Source organism: Cupressus sempervirens, chromosome 7 (genome assembly GCF_028749045.1).
Source record: "Cupressus sempervirens isolate cs-2001-9-10 chromosome 7, ASM2874904v1, whole genome shotgun sequence".
NCBI classification, from domain to species: domain Eukaryota; kingdom Viridiplantae; phylum Streptophyta; class Pinopsida; order Cupressales; family Cupressaceae; genus Cupressus; species Cupressus sempervirens.
This window is the reverse complement of record NC_143124.1, coordinates 189,761,673-189,783,201: the sequence shown is the minus strand read 5'-3', so window position 1 is coordinate 189,783,201 and position 21,529 is coordinate 189,761,673. Positions and strand designations below refer to the sequence as shown.

At 33.8% G+C, this 21,529-nt stretch overlaps 1 long non-coding RNA gene across 1 annotated transcript; it reads right to left on the bottom strand.

Moving 5' to 3' along the window:
- Positions 1–11,905: 11,905 nt before the first annotated feature.
- Positions 11,906–16,687, bottom strand: LOC149546134 (uncharacterized). The gene is made up of 3 exons (XR_016354321.1): positions 16,290–16,687; positions 15,817–16,009; positions 11,906–12,135 (listed from the first exon to the last, which is right to left on the bottom strand). It is a non-coding gene; the product is annotated as an uncharacterized LOC149546134 (long non-coding RNA).
- Positions 16,688–21,529: the final 4,842 nt, after the last annotated feature.

The following is a 21,529-nucleotide window of genomic DNA, read 5'->3' as shown; positions in this document are numbered from 1 at the left end:
AAATGAATAATTTATTTAATACAATAAATTTTAAAATACCAAAGAAATATGATATTAGAGTTGAACTAAAACATTAAAACAAATGAAAATATTACACATGAACAACACTAAAATTAAAATCTATTGATTCAGTATCTTGATAAATAAAAATATTGCACTTGAACAACACTAAAACTAAAAGATTGATTCAATATCATGATAAAAAGGGGTAACTTGGGATAAATTTTTTAATGCAAATATAAATAAGTAATAATATGTCAAAATTGTCTATAGAGTTTATGCATAAATATGATGAAAAATGTCAAAATTGTCTAAGAGCTTCCAACTCTTTCAAATACAGCTCGATAATTAAAATATTTAAACAACATATTCAAAATATGCAATATAAAGAAATGCACCAAATTTATTAACAAATAACACATTGATCAGCTATGTCGTTTTCTCCAAATACTTTAATGGCCACGGTGTGAAGGTTCCCTCTTTCTCTTTGAGACAAACAATTCCATCTATTTTATCTTCATAAGCAAGTGGTACATTACTTGTGACACTTATGATGTTTACATTGGCATCTCTGGTTCTACTCATGTTTTCTCCATGTAAAATAGACAAGGAGTGAATAATCCCAATACTAGAAACACGACCATCATATGGATCTAAAATTTTAACTTTATCCCCTTCTTTGAGTTTATCAAAACATTTTTGCAAAAAGAAAAGGAAATAACATATTAGACTACATAGGTGATGAAAGCCCAAAAATATAAAATGCAATATTAATGTAGTACTTATGATAAATATTCACTTTTCATTGCTAAAGGTCAAATATTTTTATAAAAAATTAAAGACATTCACAAAATGTTAAATAAATTGATAATATTATTAATTTATTTTTACCTTTCTCATATTGAAACTTCCAAAGATTAATTAAAGAGTTGGACAAATACCAAGACAACCTTGGTTCTATCTTCTTTGTGATTAATAGTAAGTTAGCCATGAAAGATAATAACTTACAAGGAATCACAAAATACTTGATTATGGCTACCAATTTCACTGAATGCATGTTTTATCAAAAAACATATTTTTATCGATTTTCTATTCTTATCTTTGTATTGTTCATATTCTATATATTTCTTTTGTCTGTAACTACCAACAAGGAGATAGATGTATTGTTCATATTCAATATGTTTTTCTGATTGGGGTAAAAGACAATTTAGCTTCAAAGTAGCGAGAGACTTCAGATTCACAAATGATTAATGGACACTTACTAGGAAGTTCTAGTTTAACTATTTTGGCATAAAAGTTCAAATATTAACTTGTTTATAATGTTGTGGCTAACAATGTGTAAATAATAAAATATAGATGTTCTTTTTTAAAATTTAGAAACCATATGCGTTCATATGTAACTATGTCAAGTTGAAAATATGGTTGTCCCTATACTACCCAATGTTAATACCTTATACATTTTCCTCTTAACCATCATGAAGGGCTGAGACATTTCTCCATTTTAGGAATTTATTTTCAAGGAATTTTCCTAATCTCTAAGCTTCAAAGGACTTAATACACCTTGAAAGGGCATGTCTATAATTATGGCATTGAAAGTAACTATTTATAGTCCTTAGTGGGGCTACTAACAACACTAGTAAAACCAACACTTGGGATCCTTGATACTTGGCCTTACAAAAGTCCACAAAGCAATAGTAGACTTTCTCCAAGCGATGACGAGCCTCCTCGATGATGGCCCACAACGTCAAAATAGGGTCCATTGTCTGGTAATCACCCCAAAAATTGGCCTAACTCTTAGCTCTAGACGCTTTCTTGTCAAGCTCGCTCGAAAGAATAATGTTCAAAGTTGTAGCATTAAACTTAGCAAAGGTGTGTCCAATCATGATATTTCTATAGTTCATTGAATCCAAAGGCGAGTCGATCTTGAAAATCAGATAGATGATGTGTCTTGACCATGAATCAGGGAAGCTAGTGCAAACCATACTATTGAAGAGCATAGGAAGAATGGAAACTAGTAACATGATGTTGAGCATGAGGAGCTCAACCTGAAAACCCTCCTCATTCGCAACTCTATTGGAGCTCATGAATCTTATGGCCTCATGAATGATCGACGAGGTGAAGAGGTGGTAGCTAGGAGGCGGGGGAAAGAGGGGAGAAGGTTGATCGGTGATATCATAGTGTGGAGGCATGGGAACTAAGGTCCAGCGAAGGTCAAGGGTGGAGGGTGAGGAGGAGTGGCGAGGGAGCAAAGTACGCCAGAAGAGCTTCGGGTTGCGGGATAAAGTGTCACAAAGGGAACAACACTGAGAAAAAATGAACAAACACTTCTTATAGTCAAGGAAAGGACTATAAGAGCAGTGAATACTTGATGAAGGGTGTTCCCCTTAATACCATAAACTCATAACAAAAACAAAGAAACAATAGCAAATGTGAGAACACAATATGGACTTCTTATTTGTGCTGCAAATGTGGAGTTGTAGAATTCACAAGTGCAATATGCTAACTCACATGGGCACCTTCATTACAGTAATCTGCAAGACAATCTGCAAACTACCACCCAGAGTTGTTCTAGACAATGTTCAGGCCTTTCTTAAATAGACAATTTTATGCCACTTGGGAAGTTTCTAGACATTGAAACTTAATACCTAGGGCCAACAGACCCTAACAATACATATAGAGTCGGCCAAATACATCTTTGACAATTATTTTAGATATTTCAGGTAGCCCAACTTTGAAAGACCATAATGCATGAACCATTTTTCTAATTGGCTATTATAACCACTTTTCAGAAATGCTACCTCTGATCTACAAGCTTAGAACTGCGCAAGCACCCTTTCGTCGAGTTTTTGGACTTTATCCGGGCACTCTAAGGTCTCCAACGATGAGCTTGAAGATTTTTTTGCAAATTGTTCTACCAAAAATCTGCAATAACTTCACTGATACTTAAGTTGGAGCAATGAGAATTTTATGGTAGGCTTATACCTCTAAAATGAACCTTCATGTAGAAGATGAGAACATTCTGAGCTTGTATGACAAACTTACTATAAATAGTAAATTCCCATAAATAGTAACCACCCTGTCTACTAGTCCTTATTAAAATAGAAAATATTGAAAAGAAAATAATTTTGGGTGATGCAAGATTGCTCTTACACCCAGAATGCTCTTGCATCACCCTAGGTAATTTGAGAAAGTGACCCTATCACGTCTCAGGTGTTCAAAGAAAAACCAAGATGGTTGACCTCCTCCCTTGCTAGCCATGATGAATCCTCTATTAGTCTCCCTTTCCATTTGACCAGGTTTTCCTCATAAGTTTCGTTCCTTGTGCTTTTGCCAACACGACCGTCCAATATCTCCTCAATCTCATATGTAGCCGAACTAGTTGCTGGAATACTCCACTACGCTTCTCCAACTTCATTTCCATCACCTCCATAATACTCTGTCAAATCTAAAATATTAAATACTGGTGAAATATTCAATTCAACAAGAAACTCCACTTCATAAGCATTTCCAAAATCATGCCTTTTTACTATCTTGCATAGTCCAAACTTCTTCATCTTCAACTTATTATATGTACCCATTGGAAAACGTTCCTTTCTCAAATGAACCATGACTTCATCTCCAATCTAAAATTCCTTATATGTCCTTTTCACATCTGTCTTAATCTTATATTGTGTATTCATCTTGATGATGTGCTTCCTCACCTCCTCATGGATGTTCTTCAAGTGTTCAACAAATTCTTTTGCTTCAACACTACTTATCTCTCCTTTATCCAAATGCCTCAATTTAGAAGCTTTTTTGGGACTCCTCCCACATACAATCTGGAATAGTGATTTACCAGTACTCCTATTGACAGAATTATTATATGCAAATTCCAGCTATGGTAAAATCATATCCCATCCTTTTGGTTTATCTCCTTCCAAACATCTTAGCAACTTTCCCAAACTCCTATTCACCACTTCTGTTTGTCCATCAGTTTGTGGATGATGCGATTAACTGAACTTCAAATCTGTCTTCAATTTCTTCTATAATGTACACTAGAAATACCCAACAAATTTGGTATCTCAATCTGAAACTATACTCTTTGGCAAACTATGTAGTCTTACCACTTCTCTGAAAAACAACTCCGCCACATGAACAACATCACTAGTCTTCTTGCAAGGAATAAGATGTGCCCTCTTTAAAAACTTGTCAACCATCACAAAAATAGAATCATGCCCATGTTGTGTCCTCAGCAATCCAAGAACAAAATCTATGCTAAAATGCTCCCATGGCTTCTCTGATACAGGTAATGGTTGATAAAATCCTATATTTTGCTTCACTCCTTTTGCCATCTAACATACTCTACAACTTTTTACAAACTTCTTCACATCTTGCTACAACTGTGGCCAATAATAATTCTTAGCAACCAAAGCTATGGTTTTATCTCTGCCAGAATTTCCAACCAACCCTTCACTATGCTTTTGCTTGATGAGATTCTCTCCCATTGAACTTCTGGAAATGCACAATTGGTTTACTTTAAACAACATACTATCCTAGATCATGAAATCCAACCACTTTCTCTTGTCAAGTGTAACAAGTTTCGTACAAGCCTTCCATGCTTCACCAAACTCAAGATCATCTGGATACAAAGTGTTGAGTTCCTTGAACCCAACCACCTCTATCTGCATTTTTGTCAGCAAAAGTTGTCTTCTACTAAGAGCATTTGCAACTTTGTTAGACTTCCCACTCTTGTGTTTCAAAATAAATGTATAACTCTGCAAAAACTCAATCCACTTCAAATGCCTTTGGTTCAATTTTCCTTGACTATTCAAATATTTCAAAGTTTGATGATCAATATACAAAATAAACTCCTTAGGAAGAAGATAGTGTCTCCACTTCTTTAATGCTTGAACTATAGCATAAAATTTCTAATCATAAACATAATATTTTCTTTTTGCATCATTCAACTTCTCATTAAAATAAGCAATAGGTCTACCTTCTTGGCTCATAATAGCTCCTATTGTAGTACCACTAGCATCATAGTCTACTTGAAACATCTTGTTAAAATAAGAAACTACTAAAATAGGTTGCTTAAACTTTCTATTTCAATAGATTAAAACTCTTATTTGCTCCTACAGTCCACTTAAATTCTTTCCTATCCCCACTCATTGTTTCTGTTAAGGGTCCACAAATACTGCTAAAATCTCTTATGAACTTTCAGTAAAAACTAGCTAGTCTATGAAAAGATCTTACCTCTATCACACTCCTTGGAGTAGGCCATTCAAGAATAACCTTCACTTTCTCTATCTTCGCGAGTCCTTACAGCTTCGTGACCATACTTTACAACTTTCATTTCCCAGGAGTTAGACCCAGACATAGCTTATTACGACCTTCTTCTCGCCCTTAACTCCAGCTCGGGTTGTGAAGCGACCATACAATTTCCCTAGCATAGGCTGTTCTAGATCGGTGAGACCGCGCAGGGGACCTTTTTGCTAGCGACACTCTTCTCATAGCACTCAACTTCATCACAGGGCTTCTGGTAGCTGCACAGATCAGTCACCGTTGGACTTTTTCCCTGTGAAGATGAATACTTGATCTTTTCTGTGATGTTTCCTGCTTTCTTCTTCTTTTGTTGTGCTTGTTCTTTTTTGGACACCGTTTGGTGCTCCGTTTGTCTACTTTTTCCTTGTTGTAAGCTTCCAGTCCCATAGACCCACATTGTGGTCTTTTGTTGGACATTAATAAATTTATCTTATCTTATGTTATCTTATCTAGATCCATTTTAAGACCTTTTGTTGAGTCTAAAAATCCTTGGTACAACAACTCCTTTACAAAACTACACTTCTTCAGGTTTATCAACAACTTTTCTTCCCTCAATGTATCAAACACCTTGCAAATATGGATCAAGTGCTCCTCCAATGTCTTACCAAAAATCAAAATATCTAGGTAAACAATGACAAACTTACCTAGAAAGATCTTCAACACCTCATTCATGAGCCTCATGAAAGTGCTCGGTGCATTGGTTAGCCCAAAAGACATGACTAACCACTTGTAAAATCCTTCTTTGGTCTTATAAGCACTCTTCCACTCATCACCTTCTCTGATATGAATTTGGTGGTACCCACTCTTTAGATCTATCTTTGTTAAATAGTCAGCTCCACTCAAACTGTCCATAATATCATCCATCCTTGGCAATAGAAATTTGCACTTGATTGTGATCTTGTTGATAGTGCGAGAATCAATGCACATCCTCCATTCTCCATTCTTCTTTGGTGCTAATATAACTGGTACAACACATGGACTCAAACTCTATCGAATTAACCCCTTCTACAACAATTCATAAACTTGTCTGTTCAACTCTTCACTTTTTGCTGGTGTTATTTTGTGTACTGCCTTGTTTCGCAAACTGGCTCCTGGAACGAAATCCATCTAGTGATTGATCTTCCTCATTGGGGCAATCCATCAGGTACATTATCTAATACAATATTAAAAAACTCTTCCAACATATTTGCAACTTCGGTAGGCACCTCCTCTACTTCTTTACTATCTTTTGGAATTATAGCAAAACACATATGCTCATGCTTCATACCTTTGAGAAACTCTTTTCCATCAACAAAATGTATTTTGGCAGCACTACATACCTTTTCTTCTTTATCCTTCAACGACTTCAACTTATGCTTCATTCCATCCTTGGTCAAAGTGTAGGTATTTACTCACCCATCGTGTACAACATGCTTGTCAAACTACCACAACCTACCCAACAACATATGACATATTTCCATAGGTATGATATCACAAAGTACCTCATCCTGGTAGCTTCCAATCTTGAACTTCACTAAGCACTACTCATTGATCATGACCTTGTGGTCATCTTGAACCCAAGCAATACGATATGGACGTAAGTGTTTCTATCTCTTTAGCTTCAATTTGGTGACCATCATTTCTGACACCAGATTGTTAGTACTTCCACCATCAATGATCACATCACAACACTTATCTTCACATCTGCACCTTATGCAAAACAAACTCCTTCTTTGATCAGGTTCATTCTCACCACTCAACATGACTCTTCTATTAATTAGGACTTCTCCTCTTTTAACATCTTCAAAATGAGAGGATCTGGTATCTTCATCAACATGTGCAACTTGGCTTGACCTTCTATTCTTTGATTTGTCCTTCCTTGGCATTGGGTACATTCAAATGCTCTACACCCTTCTTCTCTATAGTGAAAACATTTCCCATGGAAACCTCCTCTTCCAGATCCTTGTACTCTACCTTTTCCTCTTTGATCTCTATTGTTTCGATCATGGAAATGATTGGAATTCTTTCCCCTCTGGTTCTAATTGCTAATCCTAGCCACATCCTTATTCTTTTGATAATTATTACGGCCACCATAAGATTGTCTGCTAGATCTTCCATTGCGACCTCTTCCACTATTCTTGTTGTCAAACTTCTTGCTCAATTTTTTTCTCAACTCTTAGGGAAAATTGGTATGCCTCCTCAATATTGTTCATTTCAAACCAGACTCAACTCTTCTTGAATACTTGGCCTTAACCCATTAAGATAATGGGCCACTTTCTCCTTATCGAACTCGGTAGAACTCTTTGGTATACCCTTAAACAGATTTTGTCACTTGCTTTAACCCTTGCATCTTCTTCAATAGATCAAGCTCATAATCCACGAGAATGAATTGTCACTTTAGTTTAGCTATTACCAGCTTCCATTTGGTGATTTTTTCCTTTCCCTTTCTATTTCACTCCAACTAAACCTCTTGCCACTAGATCTTCACATGTGCCTTCACAAACTTGAGCTTATCAGGATCCTCAATATCTTCATACTTAAAGTACTCCTCCAATTCATTGATCCAATCGATCAACTCCCCTAGGTTAAGATTTTTCAAAAATGTGGGAATTTCAAACTTAGGTCTTTTTCCAATCTTGGAGATGGCCCTAAAAAGCCTTTCTTTCTCTGGGTTTAGAATTGCCTTTACTTTGACATTTTCTTCTACTTTGTCCTTATTCATGCTTTCATCTCTTACAGGAAGATTTATTCCTCTACACATTTGTTCTTCCAATGCTTGCATTTTTTTTGGAGGGCTCAAAAACCCTTTAGTGTAACACCTACAACTCTTCTGCCACGCTCTCTTCATGGAGGCATTTTCATGCTTTTTTTGAAACCCTAGTGCAAACTGCCTCACAATCAGCAATTTGTCTACACGCTCAGCCCAAACCACAGTCTTGGTGCGAACTACCTCACAATCGATGATTTGTCCACACACTCAAGAACTCTAGCTCTAATACCACTTGATGAAGGGTGCCCCCCTTAATACCATAAACTCATAACAAAAACAAAGAAATAACAACAAATGTGAGAATAAAATTTGGACCTCTTATTTGCATCGCAAATGTAGAATTATAGAATTCACAAGTATAATATGGTAACCCACATGGGTGCCTTCATTACAGTAATCTGCAAGACAAGCTGCGAACTACCACCCAGAGTTGTTCCAGATAATGTTCATGCCTTTCTTAAATAGGAAATTTTATGCCACCTGAAAAGGTTTTAGACATTGAAACTTAATACCTATGGCCGATAGACCCTAACAATACATATAGAGTCTTCCAAATACATCTTTCACAATTATTTTAGATATTTCAGATAACCCAATTTTGAAAGACCATAACTCATGAACCGTTGCTTTGATTAGCTATTATAAGCAGTTTTCAGAAATGCCAGCACTTGATCTACAGGCTTGGAACTGCACAAGTGCCCTTCTGTTGAGTTTTTGGACCTCATCCGAGCACTCTAAGGCCTCCAATGGTGAGCCTGAAGATTTTTTTTCAAAATTTTCTACTGAAAATCTTCAATAACTTCTCAAATACTTAAGTTGGAGCAATGAGATTTCTATGGTAGGCTTATAACTCTAAAATGAATGTTCATGTAAAAAATGAGAACATTTCGAACTCGTATGACATACTTAATATAAATAGCAAGTTCCCATAAATATTAACCACAGCATCTACTAGTCCTCATTAAAATAAAATAGATTGAAAACAAAATATTTTTGGGTGATGCAAGATTTCTCTTACACCTAGGATGCTCCTGCATCAATACTAATGAAATCCTCAAAATGCGACAAGAACGCAAAGCGCTGGCGATGATGGAAGGATGTACAATCATCATCAAACCAACAGTTCATGGGGCAAGTCCTACGATGGAAAGTATGATGACGAGGGTAGTGCGAGATGGAGCGGAGAGTAGACTCCCAAATCATAGTGGCCAAGATGAAAAACATGTAAGAGACCTCACAAGACAAGAGGGAACCAACCTAGGGAAGGACTCATTGGAGATGGAAGAGGAAAAGGTCACCATCACTCTCAAGGAAGAGGAAGTAGACAGGGGTGTGGACAGGCATCTACTAGGCATAGGAGGGGGGTAGACCAGGAGAGGACGCGAATAGTGATGGGAGAAGCGAAACACAAGACTGAAAAGAGAATGGTCTGCAAGGGGAAGGTGGGTGATGGTGAAGTGGCGAATGGAGGGAATGAAGGGGGCACAAGCGAGGGCATAATCCACAACACTGACACCACCACCATGGGGCTTGCAAGTGAACAACTCAGAATCGTGAAAGCAAGGGAGGCCATTCAGAATCACCAAGTTGGAGGACTTGTAGAGCTGGAGGAGGTGACGACTGTAAATAAAGAGTGGCCCCTGACAATCCTCTAAGGTGCGTTGAAGACCCAAGCAAGTGTGATCCATCTCAGAAGTACAAGTCCAATCAGAGCAGCAGTCGTGCATAGAAGTCTACAAATCTCTAGTCTAGGCATTAAAATCCCCTAGTAAAATGATGTCTGCCATAGTTGCAAACTTGGAGATGCACTTGTACAAGTGAAGGAATGGGCCCCTGTCCTCCGCATTGTGAATGACATACGGGGAAAAAGCAGGGAGGAAGTAGAAAACATTGATAAATATGTCCCTCTAACACCGACTAGTAGGACTAATATAGATCCATATGAATCTGGCATGAACATCGGCATGGACCAATGAGGTAGCACTGAAGAGATCATCTCTAACCAAACAACCCACACCATTTGAGCCCCAAACACCACCAAAGGCCACACCTCCTCCCTACAAGTAGATAGCTACTAATACCCAGCAAAATCAGAAAAATGATGAATGAGACTCTCATGCATCTCGGTGATGACCAAGATATTTGTAGAACCAACAACATCATGGAGTTGACCTAGGAGCCTTGTCATTCCAACAGTTGACAAGAAGAGAGTCGGAGTAGGGTCCACCCTTCACCAACTACTGGCGAGAACGTCATGCAGTCTTGGGGGCCTGTCTCGAGATGCAACCACTAGGAGGAGAATCACAAATAACTGCCTTGAGGTTACGGATAACTGCCCACTTACCATTATGCCTAGCCTCATCCACGAAGCTCCTGGATTGTTTAAGCTTGGTCATCATTTTATGAGGTTTTCATCCAAGTAGATCTTGGTGGAAAGACGTAATAACTTCCTCTTAGCCCTAAGACACAGCCTAGCAGAGAGGGAGAGAAACTGAATAAATATTGTTGTTAGAGCATAACCAACACATGTCAAGTGTGATGTCCGAGATACCAAGTTGGTCTAAGAGAAAGGAGTACCAGCTGTGGATGGGTTTGAATTGGGGGTTGGACCATGGACCCGTAGGTTCAATTCACGAGTTTGCCTCACATGTTCATCATCCATCTTCCCTTGAACCAACAACTCAACATCAGCAAGGGGTGCAATGGCTGTAGAGTTGCACAAGCATGCCCAAGTATGCAACTTGTCTTCAGTTTCAGTCAATAGAGAGAAATGCCTCTCTACAATCTCCTACTATTTTTATTTGATTGTATCCAATTCATTGAGCTGCCTGATAACAACGTCTAGATCTGATTTGAGGTTTGCAGAGTTAGCAACTAGGGACTACACAATATCCTAGAGAGTATGATTCTCAACTTCGACCAAGCACAACCGATGAAAGAGTTTAAGAGAGAGTGTAGATGATGAAAGGGCTACATCTTTCATGGCTGCATTATTGGACTCCATGATAGACAAACGGTCAGCAAGTTGTTGGAGCTGTTGGAGTGTGACTACATGTAGTGGGGTGTCCATGATGCTAGGGACCACCGAACACAAGTTCTATGTCCAAGAGAGATGAACCCACAACTAGAAGCTGACACAAAGAATATTGTGGTTTACAGAGGCATTTCGACAAACACTTGCTTCGCAACCTGTGTATGCAAAGAAAGTGTTAGAAACTAGAGCTGATTCAATATAAATATGGCATTGAACCTTCCTGTGCCATGAGCCTGCTATCTCTATGAGCCATAGCCGTGAGCCATTAGCAACCAATCTTTTCAGTATCATGCCCTCTCTGTCATGTACCCTAAATAGGTTGCCCTGTGTTGTGCCATGTGCAGAAAGAGACTGTAGTTTAAACCATCTTGTGTCATGCCATGTGCAGAAGGAGACTAGTATGTGTGTGTAGAGATTATGAACCACTCTTCCAAAGATCCTTCTAGCCGCGCCTCAGATGGAGCAAAGATGCTAAACTAGAAACTTCTCTGGAGTTTTCTGACAAATACTGCAAAAAAATTTCAGGACGTCTATCACGTCCAATTGCATGCATTAAGACAACTACTGTGACAATGATTCTGGTAGTTTTGATTACATTCCGCGTCATTCTTTCAATGCCAAGTCTGGAATCTATAGATTGGGGAAAATAAAAATTGAAGTTAAGCGGAAGCTTTTCATTTTAGAATTTAGAAGTTTTCATTACTGAATGGGAATTGATTTCCCTTGGATTTTGCTGCATTCTTGTTTGGAGATATTTTTCCACTAAACATCTTCTAGATGGGTTGTAAATCTGGAGATAAAATAAGAAATCATAACCAACATTGATAAAAAATTTCTTTTTCTAGAAAGTGTTTGAATTTTGGCAGGTAACCTCTGATTCACAAAGCTGAATGAAAAGGACCTTTCCGACTAATTTGCAACATCCCAGTAAACTTCCTCTAATAAGATTTTAGTTTGATATTTGTATTGCTAACACTGTAGCGGACATTTATTTGTGCGTCTGAGTATGTATCGACTTCCAAGAATAATAACATGACCAGTAAATGGAAACCTGCATGAAAAAACTAGAAAATGGTCAGCAAAGGGAAAAAATGAATGAATGCTAAAAAAACTATCCCTTAAAATTGTTGGTATAAGGTAAATGACATGGTTGACAAAAGAAAAGCTACAATACATCAGTCTACAGTAGAGAACTAACATATAATTATTAATAGCTCATATAGTAGAGGAAAAAGTGTTAATAACATCCTTTACATACAAAAAGATACGAAATATCATACAAAATGTAACTTGCTAGCAGCCCTCGAGGATAGACTCAAAATAACTTAAAGAAATGGTGTAGTTGAAGAGTATGATTATATTATGAACTTAATAGGCTTTGAAATATTGTATTTGTTTGAGAACTATACTCATTGCAATTTTTTTCTTTTACAATTTACCTTTGGGAATTAAAAAAAGTATAGAGATCATATAAAAGCCCTAAGCCCATTGAGCCCCTCACCTAGCACAACCCTTTCACTCTAGTCTCTCAATACGTTCTCTCTTCCTCCCCAGCCATTCAATTTCGAGATTCTCCTCACTCCTCTATGGAGGCTGCAATAAATCTCTCTCGTAAATAATGCTTTCTTCAAATTTTGTGGAAGAGATTACGCAAGTTTATGAGATATACATCTTTCATGGATTTACCTGCTGTATAAAATTACAGTGGTAGCATGGGCTTAAGGTTCCATCCTAGTTAAATATTCTAGATCTTGAGGGCTTTAGGAGAAGATGTTAAGTTTGTGCAAGATGAATCAAAGTTTAATATGGTGGCTCGGGATGTTGTTATTTGCCTTATATTGTGAGATGGACTTTTAGATTTGATAAACTTATGTAATTATTTTGTTCTTTGTAATGAAATATGAGATGCATGGTCAATATCTAAAACTATTGTGTGACAGGTAGTATGTATTTTGCAATCACTTTTTTATGGTAGTGTGGTGTGTTATTTAAATTGAGATAGGAACAAGGGAACATGCAGGGTATGTGTGACAGCCTATTGATGAGAACAAATTCACTGCTGATTGTAGTTCCTTTATCTTTGGAAGAAGATGCATAGAAGTTGATAAATTTTATGCTTGAGAGGGTGTCAAAATCATCATCAACTTGTATTGGTAGAAGCTATCACAGAGGTTGAGGATCAACAGCAATAGGGGAAGGTCTATTGAGAAGGAAAAGAATACAAGATTTTCTACAATTGTAAGAGACACTTTAAAAAATTGTACGGAAGAAGCTTAGCAAGGTTCATGTCACAATGAGGTCTCTCATTTTTTAACATGTTCTCTGTAGTTGAAAAATTCAAGAAAATTATCCAAGAAAATCTCACCTCTGATAACGCTTTAGGCAAAACCAAAAGGTTGATTGTTTTCTTCAGTGCTTGAGCTTAACCTGAAAAATAGCTTAAAAGGAGGAACTCCTAGAGATTTTGGTAACTATGTTGAAGAAACTAATGCAACAAAGGTTGTGAGTCATGGCTTCATCAAGGCTGAAACTAGTTGTACAAGCAGATTTTTTAAGCCTTCTACTAATCAAAGCAGATCTTTACTAGTAAGATGAGAAAATATTTGTTTTTTACATCATATTAAATGAGAAAATAGCTTTTCTTACGCCAAATCAAATGAAAATTGAGTAGAGGAACAGATACAATAAATAAAGAGAACTATTATTATAGCAAAATATCTACTATGATGAGAGTGCACAGTTCATGATAGATAGCCATATAAGATAATGCACATAGTAAATCCTAACTCTAAGATGGTTTCAATGGTAATAGAAGAAGGCATGTAATCATAACAATGGTTAAGATGACTCTTAGGCACTGCCAAAATAATACGATGAGAAGACATGTCTTTTCAATTAAAAAGTATAGTCATATAAAAGAAGAGATATAGCCAGTGAATGAGGGATATATAGCCAAGATGATTTTTAAAGCCAATCTAGCATCAAAAATACATTATACCAACTTAAGGAAAAACAAAAAGAGAAGACAAATAGCATATTTTATAGAGCAAAAATCTGAAGACAACGATAATTGAAAAGAGGATATATGGAGGATATGCACATAACTAATATATTGATACCAACCAAGTCAATCATGTAGCAGCCAACGAATTAAAAGACCAGATGAGAGAAAATAGATATAAAGAGTTTCAAATAATTAGTGTCCGGAATCACTATTTCAAATCAATCTTAATAAATACTCAACAAGAAAAGACGAGGAGGATCACAAATTAAAAAATAAGGCAAGGATTAGATACAACAATTCATAACATTTACTAATTCATTCAGAAGTTTCTCTGATGACCATAAACAGAAGACAACATCACCGGGTGAAAATATACTAGATTATCAAGATTGCTAATTCATTCACTCATTTCGGAGATTGGTATTATTACTGGCTGCAGTCACCAACTCATCAAGTTGAGTCTGAATAGGTATAAAAAAGTACTAGTAAGACGAGTATATGGATCATATATCACCATCAATCTGCTGACCAATAGAAAGAGTAAGAGATATGAAAGTAAGGAAATAATGTCATGGAAAGTCAAATGTCAACCCTTTTCCCACTATAGAAAGCCTGGTCTTGACATCTCAAGATGGTGGTAAACAACCAAATGAAATTTTGAGTGCTTGTAGATACTACTGCTACTCCTAAATATGATTCCAGTTGCAGCTCTTTGCATTGTTCTACATCTAATATCTTTGTAGTTAAAACATTGCTCTAGGTAGAAGCAATAAAACACGCCTTGTCTACAAGTGCACCTTCATAAGAAGCGTGATAAAATTAAAAGAGTATAACTTGCATGGTCAGTTTGGGAAGATAATATCCCTATCAATTAGAGACCATAGTATGCATCTCTTTGGACTTCCCTTGCTATGAAAAATCACAATTAGAAATTCTTCACAGTTTTTTTTTTCATTGTATGGGTTGAACAGAATAACAAGTATAAAAATTGCCTTCAAATTGCAGCTAAAAAGTTGAGAAGAGCATCTCTCAAGATAATCACGTAGAAAGGAACAATAATTAAAAATATAGATAAATAGTTATAAACAATTCTGCATTTGTCTTTCAGGTACCAACATCATCCACCATCTGTTATTGCATTTAAACTGTCTTTGATGCAGAGACTACTACAAACCATAATTACCAATTGAGGTAAAAAATGTATTGGAATTCATAGCCAATTTTCCTTGGTGTTTGATTTGCTGTTAGGAAATTAAAATTGTAAGGGATTTCTAAAGTTAAACCATAGATATTACATGAATATCAGACATAGAGTTTGAATGGTGAACCACCAAATATGGAGGAGAAATCAGAGACGTATAGTTTCTGATAATTCTTTACTAGCCAGCAATGTCCTACGCTTTTTCTTAATCTAAGATTATAATGAAAATTTATGTTCATCAACAACAAAACTTTCCTTTCGGGGATGAATGCACAGTTTGGTGGTAAGTCTAATTCCTCTTATCTGGTATGTCTTAGGTTCTATTTTTCTACAACCTCGTGTTTTCTTGGATTTGGTTCATTACCAATCAAAAACTAAAAAATTACCAAAGTAAATAGGTTCCTATTTTTTATTATTGAATGCTTGAAATGAGCATGCAAACTTTTCTAGCAATTAAAAGTTTTAAAATATTTTAGTATTTGGTGCAAGTCATACATGCACAAAATTTGGAAAAAAAGTTGACTTACTTGGTGTAAGTATGTTTATAGGCGCATTCACAAGATGCCTGATTAGTTAAAAACCAGCGAAAACTTGCCCTGCATATTTAAATCTTTGTTCAAACTCAGGATCTGCCCAGTTCAATAAAATCCAATCTCTTCAGAAGAAGCTATTTCACCTCTAATTTGAAAGGATTCTCCCTGTGAACACCCAATAGCACTCCTACAAATGTATCCAGTAGAATGACAATAGATCATGAAAAGGTTCCAGATCCACGCTATGACCAAGTGAGATAGTCGAGGCTTGAAATTAAGTTTTAATTGAAAACCACAAAATCTCATATGCATAGGCAATTCCTTAAAAGCTACAAGAACTAGGGCATTGTATAAGAAATAAAACAAAAATATCCAATTGACTTTATTTAAATGACATAACAAATGAGTCTCTAATTAAACATAATAGAAATCGAATGACAACACAAGAATAAGGAGAAATTGAAAACCTATTGTGATGGCAGATAAAGAGTCAATATTGAGAGCAGTTGATTTTCACATGAGTATCCTGGGAACTCTTAGCAGCCGCAGCAAGGGCCTCTCCGAAGCCCTTGAGATCTTTGCTTACTCTTTTCTTCTTTCCAACCCAATTTAACCGACTCTCTGAAATCCAAGCCTCTTACAAATATTACTTGCCCGATCTTGTCTAAAAAGTCCTCCACAACTTTGTTTAACACACCATTAACATAGCCATTGAGCTCTTTCAACCTTCCACTGTTCAACACACCGCTCGATTAATCTTTGTCAAACACACCCACTGCCAGTATACCTTCCTTCCATTCTTCTAGGTAAATTGAGACTTTTTAGGATAATTTTAAAGTGGGTGGTTGTTACGTCCACAAAGCTGGTGGTCTCATGATTTGCATTGTTAATTTATATGATTAAATCATTTAAAAATAATATCAATAAAAATTTAAAAATATATTCAATTGACAAGTGGCATGCAAGAACCCTAAGCTCGTGAGGCAATTCTTAGCCCCCCACCTTTTCCACCTACTCAAATTTGCATCCTATTCTATTTTTTAGGAGAAGATTCTATTTAATCCTATAGCATTTTTTTTTCCCACTCCATGGGACCTTCCATTCCATAAAAATAGACCCCAAAGTCCCCTCATGGGACCGCGTATGAGGGAAGAGCTTAAAATTAGGTTTCCACTTTTAGATGTGTCTTTCTATTGATTATGTTATTCGTTCACTCACAAAAATACTTATTTGTAGTTAAACAAAAAAAAATTAAACTAGTATTTGCATTTTGGTATGCAATGGGTACTCAATAAAAAATTTGGAAGATCTATTTAGAATTTTTTTTTGTTTTTTTAATACAATTGTATGTTTAATGAGACAACATTAAGTTGTCCAATCCATTTCATATGATCGAGATATATTAAGTTAATTTAGAATAATATATCATTAAATATGTCTAACAAAATAAGATTTAGTTTTAGATCAAATAAATCATAAAATTTTATGTACAAACTATTCATAAATTAAAAAATTTTAAATGAAAAATGATGAAAATGAAATTTCTTTTTGAGAGAAATAAAACAATTTGACTTCTTCTGAAAAATATCTTCTACTTATTAAGTAATTTGCATTAATACAATTTATTATTTAAAAAGGAAAAGCTAGAAAATAAAATAATAATTAATTTAATAATGACTGTATATCTCCTAGTTATAAAAATAAATTAGTTCAATGAAATTTAAAAGTGAAATCTAAATAAAGAAATTAAGTAGAAAAAAATGCAAAGTCAAATATTAATCCAAATATTAATAAAAAAAAGTAAAAATAAATGGTAGAACTAATTAATTAATTTAGTAGAATCAATTGATTAATTTATTAAAATTGAAATATAAAAAATTATTTAATTATTTAATTAATTAATATACAAGAAACAAAAATACTATTGTTTGATTCATATTATATTAAATTTCTTAATTTAATTATAAAATTGTTATCACTTTAATACTAAATATAAATAAATTAATAAATAATTTTTTATTAAAAAAATTATAAATAAAAAATAAACAAACTCAATTAAAAAAAACTAAAACTATTAAAATTTAACAAAATGTACATTTGAATCTTTATGAAATATTCAATCTTTGTAAAATTTAAATAAAACAAGGACGCATAGTGTCTAGTGCCGATATTGCATTGAAGATCATGGTCAAAGTATGAAAAATGTATGCAATCTAGCTATATAGAATGTTCAATCGTGTATTTTTACCATTTTTTTTTTCTTTTTTTAAGACTTTTACTTAGCTTAATTTTTAATTCTTGTAATGAAAAAGTAAATATATAAATCTTTATTAGATATTATTTATTAAACTAAATCATATACAATAAGAGCTATAATGTAAGTTTTAGTGGTACCTTCATAAAAAAAAGATGTTTTGATTCTATGTATAAAATGTTAAATATACATACTAATTTAAATTAAAATAATCTAATAATATGCTATAAATATAATATCAATAATTATCATATACATATTTATGTTTATAATTATTTATTATATTTATAGTTTTCAACAATTTGAAATTTGTATAGGTCTAAAAACCTTAATGTATTTTTAAATACTCTTCATTTTGAGTGAAAAATAGTAGCAAGAACATTTTTCAATTAAACCAGTTAGTTCAACTAAATTAAAATCTACGATTGATGACAAAATACTATTTTAATATAAAACTAGTATAGATATCTTAAATAAATCTATCTAAAGAAATGCCAATAGATATCCACTACAAAATAATTATAATTATAATTTATTACATCTAAAATTACTTAATTTCTTTTATCTCTATATATTTAGTTTTTTATTAATTTAAACTTTCTATTTTAATTTCTAAAAAAGGATGATTTATATCTCCAAATATTATAATTTAAATGAATATTTTATATGACATTTATCAAATTATTTTAGAAAGTATATTCTATTAATAATAAGATTTAAATTTTTGACATGTAGATGGTTGTCAAATTTAACCTAGAAGAATAAAAGTTAACATTAACACGCTCACACCATCCCACTCCCCCATTCTACCATTGTATAATGCTTATTGGAATCAATTAAGATTTCAATTAAAATTGATTATAATATGTGACATGAACAATCAATCCCAAATAAAATGAGCAGTGTACTTTCAATTCTTGAATGGTTGTAAATAGATTACATTATATTTTAGTTACCTAGTAGAATATAAATAGAATTGAGAAAAAGCCTAAAATTGGGGGGAGAAATATTTTAATTTAATTTTTAGATAAGATATGTCAGAATGTGAAGAAGATATTCTTACATATTGTGAGACAAATTTATTTCACTTTATTGAGTTGTCTTATCATATTTAATATGGTAGCTGTAAAGTTTGGAAAAATAAAAAAAATTTAAATAGAAAATTAAAAGCCAACCCATGACTATAGCAAGACTACAACCAATAAGATTAGAAAAAAATATTTTTTCTTAAAATTAGTAAAATACCAAAATATATGAGAACTATATAAAATTGAGAGTTTTTGAAAAATAGAAGATTCTAATTGGACAAAGTAATTGAGAAATAACATTTCATTGAATGCTATACTATCTTGCCTATGACAGGAACTAATAAATAGGGTCCTCCCATCTTGTGTTGGAAAGAAAGCATAAGAAATAGGGTATGGATTTGCATCAAAGTCTTATAGTAGGGATATTGATTTTCTTTCTTTTTCCTTATTTTTATAATTGGAAATGCTTTCATTGACATACAAGAAAAAAGTTGTGGAATTGTACAAGAAACTTGAATAGTTTGACCAATTGCTTCCAAGGATTGTGCTTAGGTTGTAATAGATAACTGTAAAAAAGTTTGGTGGATAGATTTATTTTCACAAATCTCAAGGGTTGGAGATGATGATAGTTGTGAGGGGCAAATATCAATATATCACATTTGTAACAAATTAACAAGTAAAACATTTACTAGTAGGAGGATTTAGTCTTTTGATTTGTTTCATTTTATTTGTATTGTTTAATATACATATATTTTACTAGGTATCTCCTTTTGGTGCAAGTGCTAGCATTTTATTTATTATTTATAAATATAAAAAAATTAAAAAAATTAAAAACTAATTTGTAAAAGTTCATTATTTGAGACCTTTTAGTGATATTTGAGGTGTCATTTCCACTAGATGGAGGACTTCCTTCTATTAACTGCTAGCATTTTGCAATTATTGGTGATTGTGTAGAGCCATGGATGGTCTACCTTTTTATAAATCTCCCATGACAATGGAGACAACTAGCAAAATGGAGAACTTTGGCCAAAGAAATGTGTTGATCATTGAGACCCCATATAGTTGGTGACACCGCCACAAATTTATTACTCTAAACACCCCATGTACAACCCTTAATCTTTGTTGATCTAGCTCCTCTAAAATTAAGTTCAAAGAAAATGTAGGGTGATGGAAACATGGGCCTTATTATAATTTTGAAAATATAGGTGTCATCAAAATTCTAGTCACAACCACATTTAAATGCAACATAATGCATTTGGAAACCTTCAAGATAATCTATTGGCTAGTATACACTCCTAATGTACCTTAACTTGGTAAAGAAAAGACAATGAGTTGAGCCCATGTCAGTATAATATGACCGAAAATGTGTGCAAAATCAAGTCTACGTGATAATGAGGCTCTCTCATCGACATGACATCACAAAGAAAATTTGGTGTCATGCGAAATAAAGGGGGAATTAAAATGTAAGAGAAAATACCAAGGTAAGTGATGACAGAACCCAAAAGGAGGCAATTAGAAGAAAAAAAGTGCATAGAAAAGTAAAGGTAAAAAATAGAAAGCAAAAAATGGAAAATACAAATTATTTCTATGGTCGTTAATTCTCTAGAGATGATATATAATATGTGTATCATTTAGTTTAGTCTGTCCATCTCATGTAAGGAAACACCTTTAGTGTAAAAATAATTAATTAGTAATGCATGTGTATCACCTACTAGTATCTATGATAATCTGTTATGGTTATTAGACGATATCTTCCCCTATACGTATGCTTATATTGTTAAATTTTTATAACTTTATTTGATTATGTGTGTGTGTGTATGTATTACATATTAACATGCATATACATGTTCATGTGTGTAGGGAACAACATAAAATAATAATAATAACACCAATCGAACAAGAAATACATGTATATGTATATATATGTATTTATATACCTCTGTGTGTGTGGGTGTGTACACACACACACATACATACATATGTGTGTGTGTGTGTGTGTGCATGTACATGTGTATGTGTATTATCTTGATATATACATACTTATTTTTATCATAATTTTGCTTATTTTGTTTACTTTTTTTATTCTTTATTTTAGATTTTTATTCTATTTTTTTATCTCTATTATTATTCTTTATTCTTTATTCTATTTTATATTATTATTTTTATTATAAAATTGTTTTATTTCAAGGTTTAATATTTATTAAATATTGGTTTTTACTATTTACTAAATATTAAAATATTTTAAATATAATGATAATAAAATATTGTTATATTTTAAGATAGTTATTACATTACATTAATGTAATTAATAGTAATTATATATGTTTAGACTATGAGTTTTCTTTTGAGTGCATGGAGGGTTTTTATTTTCTTTAGGAATTTATAGATAGATTCTAAGGAGTTTGAGTGTAGATTAGGGTAGTCT